The sequence below is a fragment of the Ruditapes philippinarum genome, unplaced genomic scaffold (assembly GCF_026571515.1).
Source record: "Ruditapes philippinarum isolate M1 unplaced genomic scaffold, ASM2657151v2 ctg19411_1_1_1_1, whole genome shotgun sequence".
Taxonomy (NCBI): Eukaryota; Metazoa; Mollusca; class Bivalvia; order Venerida; family Veneridae; genus Ruditapes; species Ruditapes philippinarum.
Window position 1 is genome coordinate 3,574 of NW_026862234.1, and position 16,295 is coordinate 19,868.

Genomic DNA, 16,295 nt, shown 5'->3' on the forward strand with positions numbered 1-16,295 from the left:
CTTTGCATCTTGGCAAGACAGAGTCTATTCTTTTTTGGTTTAAGTTTCAACTTAAACTGGCCCTAGCCTCCAGGTCACATGTAATGGTACTGCTATAAAGTACACATCTTTTGTTAAGTATTTAGGTGCAAATCTGGATCAAATTCTTTTGGCGTCGCCCTTTGATGCTTTGCATCAATGATTTTCTTGTATATGGATTGTCATCATATCATTTTAAGTTAGCTTGGAATATGGATTTTTTTTTTTTTTATTATTTCTAGGATAGCCAGTTCTTCCCAACATCTTGCACATTTCGCAATTGACGTAATGTTATGATAGTGCATGCTATCTCTCTCTTATATTCTATTCAAACAAAACAACACAATAATTTATCTGCCTCTTTATTTTTGCCTAAAGTAAGAAATGTTTTCAATAAAGATTACAGAATGAAATAAAATGTTCACATTATCTATACAATTAAAATGTTAAAACTGCATGCCTCCAGAGTTGCTAAAGACTTTCAAGAAAATCAACAAAGTTGATAAATATGTGCTCTGCTTTTAATTAAGAAAAGCAGTAAGATTCAAGAAATAATTTTACATGTTATATTTTACAATTTATTATTGACATTGCAGTATTTATTACTATATTTCTACTTCCTGTCTAAAGCAGTAAGGCTAGTTTTTACATATTTCGACCTTTTTTCCGGTAATTTAAGTAGATTGTCAGTGTCACTCTTTAACACATTTTAAAACTTTTCATGAAAATTAGCATGAATCTGGAGGCATGCTGTTTTAACCATACTTCATTAACAAGTAAAAGTATCGTCTTTTATCATTTTTATTTCATTCTGCAGCTTCTTTGCTCTTCTTCTTTTTCTTCTTTTTCTGCTTCTTGCTGGGACTTTCTGTCTCTTGGGTTGTCTCAAGTTCCTGACTTGTTTCCATGGTGACATTAGCCTCATTTTCATCTGAAATAATTGATATATAGTCTTTAACTATCAGCCAAGCCCGAGTCATTCACCTTTCTTTAGATCACTTACCTTCAATCATATATCAGCCAGAAATTGCCAAAGAAGTGTACATTGTTTCTTCAAGACTAATTTACATTTTTCTTTCTGGAAAATGATTACTTGCTTCAAAACAAACATTTTTTGGGAAGGGTGCCGGAGATAAAGAATTCAATATGATATCTTTAACGTAAATGTCTCTGAAAAACATGATCAACACCTTGTTCTTAAAATGTTTGGACCTGAGCACTTAAAACCTCGCCTTCTCCATACTGAGCTAACAGAGTAACGGTTATTGATGTGTCTCATAAAACAGGTAACAGAGGGGGAAAAAATCCCCCCACCCCCCCCCCCATCAGTCTAAAAATATAAGCCTTTTACCTGATTGCCTCTTTTTCTTCTTTTTCTTAACAGGAGGTTCGCCTTCAGCTGTTGTATTTAAGGTTGTGTTTCCATCTGTTTCCATGGAAACATCACCACCTTCTTGCTTCCTTTTTTTCTCTTTCTTCTTTTTCTTTTTTTCTTTCTTCATCAGGTTGGCCTGTACTACTGCAGCCTGCAAACATGCATAATTGCATTATATATAGAAAATATTGAATGAGTGTAGGTTAAATACTGAATTTATTGAACAAGTTGAATAAAATTTTATTATGCAGCAACTGGATATATATGTATAACGAAAATGATGTCACATCAAAATATCTGCACAGCCATGCAATACTGTTTTTAGTCGCAAAAGTGACAGGGGTATGTGATAAAAAGCGATAGTATCAAAAAATACAATTATTAAATAACAACATCATCAAATATATATTTATATCAAGAAAAAAGTTAACACTCTTTATTAACCATAACCTCCCTAAATATCTTAAATGGACTCATCCATCTTTCAATCTGGACATAACCATTCATCATTTTCTGGGAAAATTTCAAAATATGTACTGACTAAACATCAATCAGTGCAGACCATGATCATATGACAGCATGGATGAGCTGGCTGATCTTGGATCTCACCTTGTCATAATGGATCGGATCTGTTGCTCACAGCAGGCCAACAGTTACTACACTATACAAACATCTGTAAACACACATTGAGGCAGTGACAAATAATAAGTATTCTGTATTTCAACAATGAATAGAACAACTAGAAAAGCCATACCTCCTGCATTGCATCATGCATAACATCAATGTTTTTCTTCGGAGCTTCTCCTGTCTCATAAAACTTGAGTCTATCTTCTACTTGTTGACGTAGAAACTCCCCATACACTGAAGTTGGAATATCTGACAAAAGAAAAACAAAGATTACAAGATAAGCTTTTTAATACATTCAACGTGAACCCATAAACAATTGTAATACTATTTTGTTGGGTTTTTTTCTGTAACCTTCAGCATTGCAATTAACAATTTTACATATTCATAATAAAAATAGATACCCAGAAAGGATAGATTGACATTTATAAACCATATCTTTAGTTATCCTGGCAGTACTGACAGGCATACTTTCCAAAAATGCCAACAATATATAACCAGAACAACTTTCTTAATTGATGGTTATAAATAAATTAAACATAAGTAAACCTTTCTTAACATTCGAATAAAAAGAGGTGAGTTGGCCTAGTGGTTAAGGTATCTGCCTCTTGACCGGATTCTAGCCATACTGGGACCACAACACCGTTTCCTTTTATATATATGTGACACCAGTGCTGGTTAGTTCCATGCAGCATCCAGCTGTCCTAGTTAGCTACCAGTTAATTACCAACTTCTTTGCAAGAGACCAACTACTAATTCACATGATTTCTAAATCTGTGACGACAAATAACCATTAACCCCCACCCCTGCCCCAGTTAATAGTCATGGGAAAATCTCAGCTTGCCCCATTATTGCACCAGTGACCCATGGGTTACTAATCCTATGCTCTCCTAATTGATTTTAGCCAACGGAATACAATAAAGTAAGAGGTTAATTTACCTGAGAAACAATCTATACGAGATGCAATTGAACACTTGTTGGCTAGGTATCTTGAAATACGTCCCTTATTTTTGGCTCCGGCACGTCCAATAAATGTAGAGTGGAAAATGAGACCATACTTTGGTGTATTACCACGGGTTTTTAAAGCCCTGAAATACATTAAACACAGTAATCATATTAGAGTAAAATGACAATATCTGTATATTTAACAATTTCAATACATATTGACATTTCAATACTTTAATTTGTTATTCTCAAACATTTACATGATAAATGGTTTAATAAGTTACCTGCTTTATTTTAAGAACTATTGAGCTGAATAATAGTCAAACTTTATTTAAGAACTACTAAAGAATTTCTTTATAATAATGATAAAAAAAAGAAAATTTTATATCAAAATGTTGAAAGCTTCAGTATCATAATGCTAAATTAAACAGATTGCAATATGAAACTGCAAATTAGGAGACAAACAAAATATAGTATTGTCTGAATAGATGAATTTGCAGAGTAGCCAGACTGTCACTCTATGCTGTTTGACAAATCCAACAATACAAGTTTACAAGGTTAAGATTTAAAACATCTTATTCACATGTACATGCAACACTAAATGTGTAGCTACATGTAATGGTCACCATCGTATTTGAAAATTTCCAAATGCATTAATCTCAAGTTCTTGATTATGTTATGTATACAGGGCACAACTCTGTTAAAAGGTAACTCAAGAGTTATGGGACCTGTACCCATCATGTATGATAATCACAGTGAACAAGTTTGTTTAGTTTCAACCAATTTCCTTCAGTAGTTTTAATGATACCAACTTGGGCACAAAAACTTAACTAAAGTGCTACAGTGATGCCAATGGCTGGTGAGTACAATAGCTCTCCCTATTCTTTGAATAATAGTCAAGCTAATTATATTAGTTGTTTACCTGAACAGAGCTTTTTCAGCACCAAGAATCTGTACAGTAGAAGCTGGGTACTTGGCCAGATTTGTCAAACTACCGGCATGTGCAATAAGTCGTGCTCCAACCTGTTTTATAATTAAACAAGAATCATTATTTTATCTATGTATTATGATTTACTTCTTTGAATTTACTTGTTCTTAAACTTGTTATTAAATCACAACTGATAATCTGTATGTCTGGTAATAACTAGAACTGCCACTATCATGGCTTGAATACCCCCGCATACCACTTTGTCAGAATCAACAGTGGCCATTTAGAGCTCAAGGACAACCTCCCTGCCAAATCTGAGGTGACTAAGCCAGTGCATTGCTAAGTTATGTATTCTACATGCTTCAAATGTGAAAATGTCAAAATCAATACATTGCGGACAGGACATTCTTTAGCAATTGAGAAGAAAAGCTTTTTTTTTGTCAAGGTCCCTGTGACCTTGACCTTTGACCCAGTGACCTCAAAATCAATAGGGGTCACCTTATAGTCATGATCAACATCCATACCAAATATGAAGACTGTGGGTCAAAGGAATCTTAAGTTAATGGGTGGACAAACTTTTTGAAGTCAAAGTCCCTATGACCTTGACCTTTGATCCAGTGACCTCAAAATCAAAAGGGGTCATCTACTAATCATGATCAACATCCATGTCAAATATGAAGACTGTGGGTCAAAGGAATCTAAAGTTATTGGGCAGATAACGTTTTTGAAGTCAAAGTCCCTGTGACCTTGACCTTTGACCTGGTGACCTCAAAATCAATAGAGGTCATCTACTGATCATGACTAACCTCCATGCCAAATATGGCGACTGTAGGTCAAAGGAATCTTAAGTTATTGGGCGGACAAGCTTTTTGAAGTCAAGGCCCCTGTGACCTTGACCTTTGACCTAGTGACCTCAAAATCAATAGGGGTCATCTACTAATCATGACTAACCTCCATGCCAAATATAAAGACTAAGGGTCAAAGGAATCTTAAGTTATTGGGCGGACAAGCTTTTTTAAGTCAAGGCCCCTGTGACCTTGACCTTTGACCTAGTGACCTCAAAATCAATGGGGGTCATCTACTAATCATGACTAACCTCCATGCCAAATATGAAGACTAAGGGTCAAAGGAATCTTAAGTTATTGGGCAGACAAGCTTTTTTAAGTCAAGGCCCCTGTGACCTTGACCTTTGACCTAGTGACCTCAAAATCAATAGGGGTCATCTACTTATCATGACTAACCTCCATGCCAAATATGACGACTGTAGGTCAAAGGAATCTTACGTTATTGGGCGGACAAGCTTTTTGAAGTCAAGGCCCCTGTGACCTTGACCTTTGACCTAGTGACCTCAAAATCAATAGGGTCATCTACTTATCATGACTAACCTCCATGCCAAATATGACGACTGTAGGTCAAAGGAATCTTAAGTTATTGGGCGGACAAGCTTTTTGAAGTCAAGGCCCCTGTGACCTTGACCTTTGACCTAGTGACCTCAAAATCAATAGGGGTCATCTACTAATCATGACTAACCTCCATGCCAAATATGAAGGCTAAGGGTCAAAGGAATCTTAAGTTATTGGGCGGACAAGCTTTTTGAAGTCAAGGCCCCTGTGACCTTGACCTTTGACCTAGTGACCTCAAAATCAATAGGGTCATCTACTTATCATGACTAACCTCCATGCCAAATATGACGACTGTAGGTCAAAGGAATCTTAAGTTATTGGGCGGACAAGCTTTTTGAAGTCAAGGCACCTGTAACCTTGACCTTTGACCTAGTGACCTCAAAGTCAATAGGGGTCATCTACTAATCATGACTAGCCTCCATGCCAAATATGAAGACTGTGGGTCAAAGGAATCTTAAGTTATTGGGCGGACAAGCTTTTTGAAGTCAAGGCCCCTGTGACCTTGACCTTTGACCTAGTGACCTCAAAATCAATAGGGGTCATCTACTTATCATGACTAACCTCCATGCCAAATATGAAGACTAAGGGTCAAAGGAATCTTAAGTTATTGGGCGGACAAGAAAAAACCGACGGCCGGACGGACGGCCGGACGGACGGCCGGACGGACAAGCTGATTCCAGTATACCCCCCTTACAACTTTGTTGTGCGGGGGTATAAAAAGGTACTTAAACAATTCACTATTTTCAGTGCTTGATGTGACTTGCAACACATTCACAAAAAAGTTTTATTCAGAGTTAGGATGGATTTTTGCTCAATGACATTAAATCATGACTTGAAAAGTGTATCAATGAATACATTCAGTGAGTAGTGAGATACTAAAAACTGGCACAAAAATATGTTCCATTTTTTCAAGGGCTATGATCGCAACTAATGCTTGAGTTATAAGAGTTTCATCAGTTTGATTATTATAAATTCAAAAGTAAATTCTGAACCAAATTCATGCTTAACCTTTGGACACTTCCATGAAAAACTTTAATATATAGTAATATCAAGGCCAAAGTTGGAGCAAGTTGAAAAGCGTTTTTTTTAACATTCCAGTCTTAAGATATAAAAGTTTTCCACTCACCTGTTCACCAATTAAGGTAGCAAGATTTGGTGCACATGATGCCATTTTACTCTTCAGGTACTCACTAAGTGATTTCCTGTACTCAACAAGGGAGATAACTTTTGAGGCAAACATCTCTATGTTGACCAGATCTACCACTGATATATCCATACCTGTAAATACATACAAATGTCAGTTAAAACTCAGTTTAGAATACACTTCAACAAGAGCTGTCAGTAGGACAGCTTCGACCATTCTCAGTGCTTAGCTTTGATATAGTGTAGAATTTTCTTAGTTTCAAAATGGCCTATAATTACAGTCAGAATCCATATTCGAGTTATGGTCCATGGATAGTGACCTCTTTTTAAGCCCACAAACAAGTGTGTGAAGTTTCAACCCTTCAGTAAACCTTCAGTAGTTTCGAAGATACCAACTTGCATGCAAAAATTAAAACAAAGTGTGCCACCAACGCCTGGAGGAGTATAATATCTCTCCGTATTCTTCAAATAGTCAAACTAAACAAATTACAAATTCAATTGACGCCCGTTTTAAAAGGTACAAAAAACTTCATATGAAAGTAACATGTAAAATGAATCCATAGAAGTACTCTTTGAAAATAAATTTAATTAATTAGCAATCGCTGTATCCCTTTACTGTACAGCCATCTGTTTCACTTATACATATTCACCTTATGTTAACATGTTGAGTTATTCATAAGATTTTGGCAAGTTTCAAAATATTTGGGCTACACTTAAGTTTTTGCACTACAACAACAACAAGATATGTTTGTAAAACATGTATGCCCCCTATCAGCAGCCAATTAGTCATGTGATAAGGTTATTATGCATGACTTCTGACCCAGTGATCAAACAATTAATAAGGGTTATAAAGTATCTACTGGTCATGACCTTGACCTTTGACCTCTTGACCCAAAACTCAATAGGGGTCATCTGCTGGTCACGACCAATCATCATACAAAGTTTGAAGTTCCTAGGCCTAGGCGTTTTTAGTAAATTGATCAGAAACCGTTTTTACCTACAAGGTCAATGTGACCTTGACCTTTGACCCCTTGACCCCAAAATCAATAGGGGTCATCTGCTGGTCATGACCAATCACCATGCCTAGGTTGAAGTTCCTAGGCCTAAGGGTTCTCTTATTATTGATCAGAAACCGTTTTAACATACAAGGTCAATGTGACCTTGACCTTTGACCCCAAAATCAATAGGGGTCATCTGCTGGTCATGACCAATCACCATGCCAAGTTTGAAGTTCCTAGGCCGAAGCGTTCTTTAGTTATTGATCAGAAACCGTTTTTACTTACAAGGTCATTGTGACCTTGACCTTTGACCCCTTAATCCCAAAATCAATAGGAGTAATCTGTGGTCATGACAAATCACCATACCAAGTTTGAAGTTCCTAGGCCTAAGTGTTCTTGAGTTATTGATCAGAAACCGTTTTTACTTAAAAGGTCAATGTGACCTTGACCTTTGACCCCTTCACCTAAAACTCAATAGGGGTCATCTGCTGGTCATGACCAATCATCACACAAAGGTTGAAGTTCCTAGGCCTAAGTGTTTTTAGTTAATTGATAGGAAACCGTTTTTACCTACAAGGTCAATGTGACCTTGACCTTTGACCCCTTGACCCCAAAATCAATAGGTCATCTGCTGGTCATGACCAATCACCATACCAAGTTTGAAGTTCCTAGGCATAAGGGTTCTTAAGTTATTGATCGGAAAGCATTTTTACCTACAAGGTCAATGTGACCTTGCCCTTTAACCCCTTAACCCCAAAATCAATAGGGGTCATCTGCTGGTCATGACCAATCACCATACCAAGTTTGAAGTTCCTAGGCCTAAGGGTTCTTTAGTTATTGATCGGAAACCATTTTTACCTAAGAGGTCAATGTGACCTTGACCTTTGACCCCTTGACCCCAAAATCAATAGGGGTCATCTACTGATCATGATCAATCACCATCTCAAGTTTGAAGTCCCTAGGCCTAAGGGTTCTTTCATTATTGATCGGAAACCGTTTTTACCTACAAGGTCAATGTGACCTTGACCTTTGACCCCTTAACCCCAAAATCAATAGGGGTCATCTGATTGGTCATAACCAATCACCATACCAAGTTTGAAGTTCCTAGGCCTTAAGGTTCTTTAGTTATTGATTGGAAACCGTTTTTACCTACAAGGTCAATGTGACCTTGACCCCTTGACCCCAAAATCAATAGGGGTCATCTACTGATCATGACCAATCACCATACCAAGTTTGAAGTTCCTAGGCCTTAAGGTTCTTTAATTATTGATCGGAAACCGTTTTTGCTTTCAAGGTCAATGTGACCTTGACCTTTGACCCCTTGACCCCAAAATCAATAGGGGTCATCTACTGGTCATGACCAATCACCATACCAAGTTTGAAGTTCCTAGGCCTTAAGGTTCTTTAGTTATTGATCGGAAACCGTTTTTACCAAAGAGGTCAATGTGACCTTGACCTTTGACCCCTTGACCCCAAAATCAATAGGGGTCATCTACTGATCATGACCAATCACCATACCAAGTTTGAAGTTCCTAGGCCTTAAGGTTCTTTAGTTATTGATCGGAAACCGTTTTTGCTTACAAGGTCAATGTGACCTTGACCTTTGACCCCTTGACCCCAAAATCAATAGGGGTCATCTACTGATCATGACCAATCACCATACCAAGTTTGAAGTTCCTAGGCCTTAAGGTTCTTTAGTTATTGATCGGAAACCGTTTTTGCTTTCAAGGTCAATGTGACCTTGACCTTTGACCCCTTGACCCCGTAATGAATAGGGGTCATCTACTGGTCACGACCAATCATCATACAAAGTTTGAAGTTCGTAGGCCTAAGCGTTCTTTAGTTATTGATCGGAAATTGCTTTCAAGGTCAATGTGACCTTGACCTTTGACCCATTGACCCCAAAATCAATAGGGGTCATCTACTGGTCATGACCAATCACCATACCAAGTTTGAAGTTCCTAGGCCTAAGGGTTCTTTAGTTATCACTCAGAAACCATTTGGTCTACGGACCGATGGACCGACAAGTGCAAAGCAATATACCGCCTTTTCTTCGAAATGGGGGCATAACAATACTTAGATCATAATAGCTTCATTTTTCTTTGAAACAAAAGTAGCCAAAAAATAACAACTGACCCATGGATGACCTCGAAGCATCACAAATGGCCTGTACTTTGGCATCATCCATGACAATTTCTTCAAGCTCAGCGATTTTGTCATCTGTAAATTCCTTCCTGTTTTTGATCACCTTTGCTACGGCACAGTACATATGGTTGTCATTGATAATCTTAACAAGTTCTGGGAAATGATAGGAGTACCATTCTCTGTAATAATAATCATCGCCAATTGAATTTTATATCTAATTGCAACTTTATGAAGACCTAAAAACAATTTTTGAAATTTAACATTTTTGTGCAATATATGCACGTCTTTTTATCTTAGCAATAATACAACCCCTGAAAAGCAATAACTTTTGGTTGTTGCAATTTCATTGTGATGTCTTAGATTAGGAGAAATTTTGCTAATTTGCTAATTGCAGAGATTACAAAGACTTCGCTACTTCAAAAACAATTCCAGTTTTACTCATGGACAACTATCTATTGACATATCATGGGAGGCAAAAAATAAATTGTCCACATTGCCCAGGTTGTCCCTCAGCCTGTGTGGACAAAAATTTTTTTTTTAAAATTTACTATATAAATATCGTACGGACAAGTCAAGAAATGCTTCAGATAAAAACAGACAATTAAGTCAAAATCTGATTGCATGCATATTCACAAAATTACTTCATTATGTCTTATTTATGGTGCATGAAATTCTCATATACAAGTACGAGAGATATTTCTTCTTAGGCCAAAAAAAAAAAATTGTTTGTTTAGGGTAACCTTCCCAAAATTGCTAGGTAGGGTAGGTAGGGATTTTTTTAAAAAAATTTTATTTTTTTTTTTTTTTTTTTTTTTTTTTTTTTTCAAAATCTGTCATAAGTTCAGAGTGTTTTCTTGCACATGGCAGTCTTTTCTACACTACTGACATTGCTTGACTTTGTATTATCATATTTTATCATATAAACAATAATTCTGATTAAAATCTGCATAGCTTTAATGCCATTTAATGTTATTTCAATATTGAATAAAGACAATATACCCAAACATTGTGTTAATTTGGAATGTTTGTTTGCTACAGGCACTACTTTAAAGTTTGACTCTAACCTGAACAGCAAACATTGCAGATTCTCATCAGCTTGCATTGTTGCAATTCTGCTGATCTGAGTCTACATTGGTTGCATGGTAGGAGTTAAGCACAATAAAAGACCTAAAATGACATGCTGTGATCTGGCTTTCAAAGTTTCAGTTAAAAATCTAGACTTATTCTGTTTTTCAACTATTTGATATTCAAATGCATTAAATACTGCACATTTCATTGAATTAACAATCTTGAAGCTCTTACAGTATAACAAAAGTTTATATTTTGACACTGTGGTACAATTTAACAAAATCTATAATTCTGAATTGCACTTTTGATACACTGGTTCACATAAAAAGTGCAAACACTTCTATTTGTAAAAAAAACACCCTTGTCAATCAAATACTATTATTTTCTATCAGATACATGTATATCAACATATCAAAAGACAATAGCCCAAGCTTTTTGATGAATTTGGCATTTTTTGTAGATGTCATTCTACTCATTCAAAGTGTCGTCTCATAGTGTCCATGGCCCATCTGAAAAAAAAAAGCAAAGACTAGGTCTCAATAACACATGGAAAAATGGGATACATTTGTGACGGTAAATGAAACAAAATATGCACAGTAGAGTCAGACTCCAAGTCTGGTAAAAAATTTGTTTCAGTATGCAAAAGAGGATGAAAAATATACTGGAAAAGCTTTGCAGATCTCCAGAATAGCTATGTACATATGACCTGTGGCTATACTTTATACTCAAGTGCACTAAGTCTTGATTTTCAGTGGGACCGGGGTCTCATTTGCCTCTATCTACTGTCTGAACTTGAACAGGTTTAATAAATTGTAACACTTTCAATTTTCCAATCAAGCTGAAATGTGTAGCTTCAGTGTTATTTTCAACCCTCTTCATTTTAATTGTTACTGTTTTTAATATTCATTTTGAAGTGTGGCACAAGGACATATCAAAAACAGCTTTTCAAATTTTTAAATAATTAAAAAGAAATAAAAAAAATAGTGGCATTGATTTGAACTAAAATGTGTTAAACCTTGTTATTTATGCAATAAAATATCAATATACAAAAAAAAAAAAAAAATTTCACTGACAGGTATGCCATGATCCGAGTACGGAAAATTATTGGTATATTCATTCTCGGGGTGTCAAAATTTTCCCACCGGCAGGTAATATCGTCGGATTTTCGCATGGAATCAATGCAATATATATATTTTCTATCAAAAATTGTCTATGAACAGATCCTTATTTACACGTAAATTTACCACAGTAAAGCCAGAAAGTCAGAAATCACCCAGGTCCGAAAAGATGAGACCGTCATGACATGTACATTGTAGACTGGTATTTTCGTTGAAATACTACATCAACAAAGAGATCAAAACGGGTCGAACACACATGCTTAACAACTGGATTTTACATTACTTTTAAAATGGTTTTATCCTCCACGAGTGACCACTAAGTCCCCCTATGTGCCTGTATTTTTAAGAAAAAATTCTTCATGTATAAGAAATTCCTAAATCGGAAGTGTTTTCCCCGCAGCCACGTGCTTGCTTCCTTTCCCCGTTCCGCTCTATGTCAATGTAAGTGGTAAAACGGAAGCCGGGGAGAATACTTCCGGTAGGGAATTAAACCTTCTAAAAAATATCGTCGTCATGTAGAAATTTTTGGTTTCCAAATACGTGAGATTCATTGGGGACCGCAATACAGCACGAACCAATCAAAACACGTATAACTAAAAATGACCGATCCAAATCGTCTGAGAGTTTTACGACAGCGTCTCAAGCGTTCAATTCGCATTTATCCGCCCTTTGAAACTCTCTATTCGCTAACGAATATATTTTTTTTTGTTCAGAAACGGAAAAAATAGTTAGGGTCGGCGCATTTTTATAGGTAGGGTCGGGTTACCCGAAACAAACATATTTTTTTTTTAGGCCTTATGCAAATATTTCACAGTCAAATTTCTCATATTCTCAAAGTTAAAATACTCGAGGTATTTAACATTGCATAAAAAAATCAAACTAATCTATGCAACTATATTCGAGAAATCCAACAACAGACATGCACCTATTTCAGTTGAAAATGGAGGGACCTTCAATTTTTTGAAAAAAAACAAAAACAAAAAAAAACAGAACATACCTAATTCTCATAGCAAATGTGTTGATGTTTTTGTCCAGCTGATCTAGTAGAGCAATACTCTGTATGATCATGTTGTCCACTCTGTTGACATTGAACTTTCCTTTGGCCCGAGAGTAGCTGTGGTCCAGAGCCAAGCTGGGCTTTGCTTGCCGATACTTCTGAAAGGCCCTTAACAAGATGTGGAAAGTGGAGAACGGATACCTAAAATAACAAAAATTTTCGCCAACAAATCAAAATCTTCAAAATAAAAAATAAGACCGGATAAACTTCTAATGTCATTTTTGATAATAACATAACCAAATTTATTTTCCTTAAAATAATCACTCAAATCTAAGTACACCTTTACTAAATAATCTTTTTTTGTACTTACCTTCTGGTATACACCATGTACCTCTAATATTCTCTGACACAATACAACATTGATTATTTCTGGTACACAACATTTATTCTAATTTTCTCTGATACTATAACTCACCTCTAAAAATCTCTGGTAAACTCCTGTGTGTTGGCATTGTACTTTCAATTTTCTACAATATGATGAACCAATCTTGGGAAATCGCTACTCAAAGGAAAACAACCTTCCCTGTTTCTTTAGATGACTTGGAACATTTTTTTTTCAAATGAAACACTCGAGAATCTTCATGTAAAAACTCCTGAAAAAAGAAGAAAATAGACGGTCCTTCTTAGTAGCATTATTGGGCATGTATAAATATATTAATGCAGGGCCGGCAAATCTGCCTTTTGACTTAGTAGTCCGTTTTTTTCTCACGAAAGCCATTTCCTTAACATGTCCGTATTACATCTTTGTAGTAAAATTCCTTGAAAAAATTTCCAACTATTTCCGTACAAGCCTGTGAGTAAGGAAACAATTGATTTTGCTGGCCCTGGGGAACTTTATGTTTCTAACTGCTTCTTTGTAAAAATTGTAATACATTATTAAAACTTCCAAACCTAAAAAATCTGTAGACCAAAATTATGTTATAAACTGGAAAAATTACAATAATAAAAAGAACATTTAATAAAGAAGTTTCAATTCTATATGTTTTAAATCAAATTGACATTCATTTTTAAAAATGTTTGACTATGGCAATATAGAAAAGATAAATAATGGAGACTTAAAAAAAACCAACATAAGAAATACCTTCAGAAATACTATTTAATGTTATCCAGGGCATTTGGTAACCCACTCTTAAAACGGTGAAAAAGCATAGCAAGTTTTTTAACAAACTGACTGGAAAATTTACATTAAGATCACCAAACTCCTGCCCTACCTCTTGGTAACAGCATTTCGCCACCTCCTCAAACTTTTTAAAAACCCGGAACAAAAGCATACCCCGAGGCAATGCTCGAACAGGTATAAGCATTTCTGAGGCCTGAAAATAACAACAAACCGAAAATATCTCATTAAATTAAAATAACTGTATCACGTTATGTTATCATATCTGATTTTGACTTTAATACTTGTCTGTTTTATCTGGAACATTTTTTAATTGTCCATGATATTAATATTTATATATAGGAAATTCTTGAAAAAAGTCTGGGCAATAATAACAATTGATTTTGCACCCTAAGCCTGTTTTATGTTAATAAATAAACAGAATGCTAAAAACAAATGAATTTTAAATGATTTAACACCTATACTTTGGCAAATGTATCCGAGAGATCTTTATGTTAACAGGGTTCGAATTTAAGCTGGCATACTGGCAAAATGCCAGTTAAAATCTAATAATGCCAGTAAAAATTACTCTAGCTGGCATTTATTTGCAAGTGACTGTTCATTTAGGACGTTTACATAATTGTTATCATTTGAGCTGATGACGATGCTTGGCAACTGCCCGCTGCAGAAACTGTTGATGTTTACTGTACCAGACGCAGTTGTTTACCTTATAAACTTAAAAATCAATTTTTGGTTGCTCTATTCATTTTTTCTGCGACTATATTTTAATGGACTATTTTTAACAGCCAAACACTATTTGTTAGAGCATCCAAGATGTTTAATCAGGGTCCAATGTAAATGCGTAGCACACTCCCTTTAAAGCTGAAATATTTATTTATTTTAAGTAGATCAGCACCCTCGAGTTTTCAGGCATTGTTGGGGTGTAAATCAAAGTTCAATTTTAAATATGCCCTAAAATTAATGAAGGTCCTTAAAGAAATTACATTACTTAATAAGTTTTATAACTGATTTCATTGTCCACCAGTGGGTGTTCCTCTGGTATATCTAATCTGATCCCTAAAAATTGTTTTATCATTTATAAATTAATGTGTTGAAAATGTTTTTTGTTTCGGGTTACAAGAAGACATCTGTGTTTACCAATAATAAAAAATGTTTCTGAATTATTCTATAGACCCCATTCAAGCTTATTAATCATTTGACATACAATGTTCAAAAATACATTGTCATTGTGTATTTTAAATAAATAATACGTGATCAAAGGGAAATGGGTCACTTGATTACCCCATATTGGGCCAGTTTAAACATTTGATCACTTGCAAAATTCTGCAAGTAGAAAATCTTGCTAAATTCTAACCCTGGTTAATTCAACTGAAGTTAAAGTATTGTCCTCAAAATAAGACTGTACTTTAAGGGAGGCTTAGTGTGAAGGTTATCCTGGTATTACTGCATTTACTAATTATAATATTTCACGAATTACATTAAGTATACACAGCCAAATACACTGCTTGCCTTGCTACCTGTACGGCAAAGGCACATGAAATCAATGTCTGCAGACGACTGTTAGGGACACTAGTTACTGTTGTCAATTACAGCGTTGGTGCAATTTAACCGCTGCATGTCGGATATGTACATGTTTCAGGTAGGTGTAATATTTTTGTTTTGATAGTATGATTGGCTTTAAAATTGGGAAAAATTTTATATAACATTTGGGAATAAAAAGGGGTTTAATGGATTTAAAGTATTGATAAACAAAATGATGTATTTAAATGTAAAAACCCCTTTCAAATAAAATTACTGTCTAAACAAAAAATTCAGTTTTTCCCGTAAATTTATTTGTGTACTTTTGGTCCCTTTTTCATCAGACGCCAAAAGGGGTTTGTGACAAGGCTTGTATTACGGAAGATTTCGATACATGCACTATGCGTATCATTTCAGTCGTAGGTAAATTGTTGATTTAAATTAGAAACACAAGCATGGCCATGACGGCATGAAACTTATATATAAAAGTGCATTCATAAAGGGCTTTAAAGCAAAACAGGAAACTGTGCATCTGCACAGAAAATTAGTCTGTTAATGTGTACTCTTACTATTTACATATATTTTACAGACTGACGAGCCAAAATGTATTAAAAAGATAAATTTAGAAATCCCACGTGTGTTTACCATTTTTCCGGAAACCGTTTATTTTCTGATTCCCTTGGTTTTTATCCTTGTCTGAATTTCTAGGATGAACACCACTAAATATTATTTAGGATGCAAAGTAGTAAAATTGTTTGCTATATGAAATGTGGGACCTAATATAACGGGATAAGGAACCACTTAGTAGATTGTTATTGTCTGATTGACAGTTATTCAG

The 16,295-nt window shown here is 35.3% G+C and overlaps 1 pseudogene; it reads right to left on the reverse strand.

Annotated features, from left to right (window-relative positions):
• Positions 1–367: 367 nt before the first annotated feature.
• On the reverse strand, positions 368–14,135 carry LOC132718343 (nucleolar protein 56-like; annotated as a pseudogene).
• Between the last annotated feature and the right edge of the window lie 2,160 nt (positions 14,136–16,295).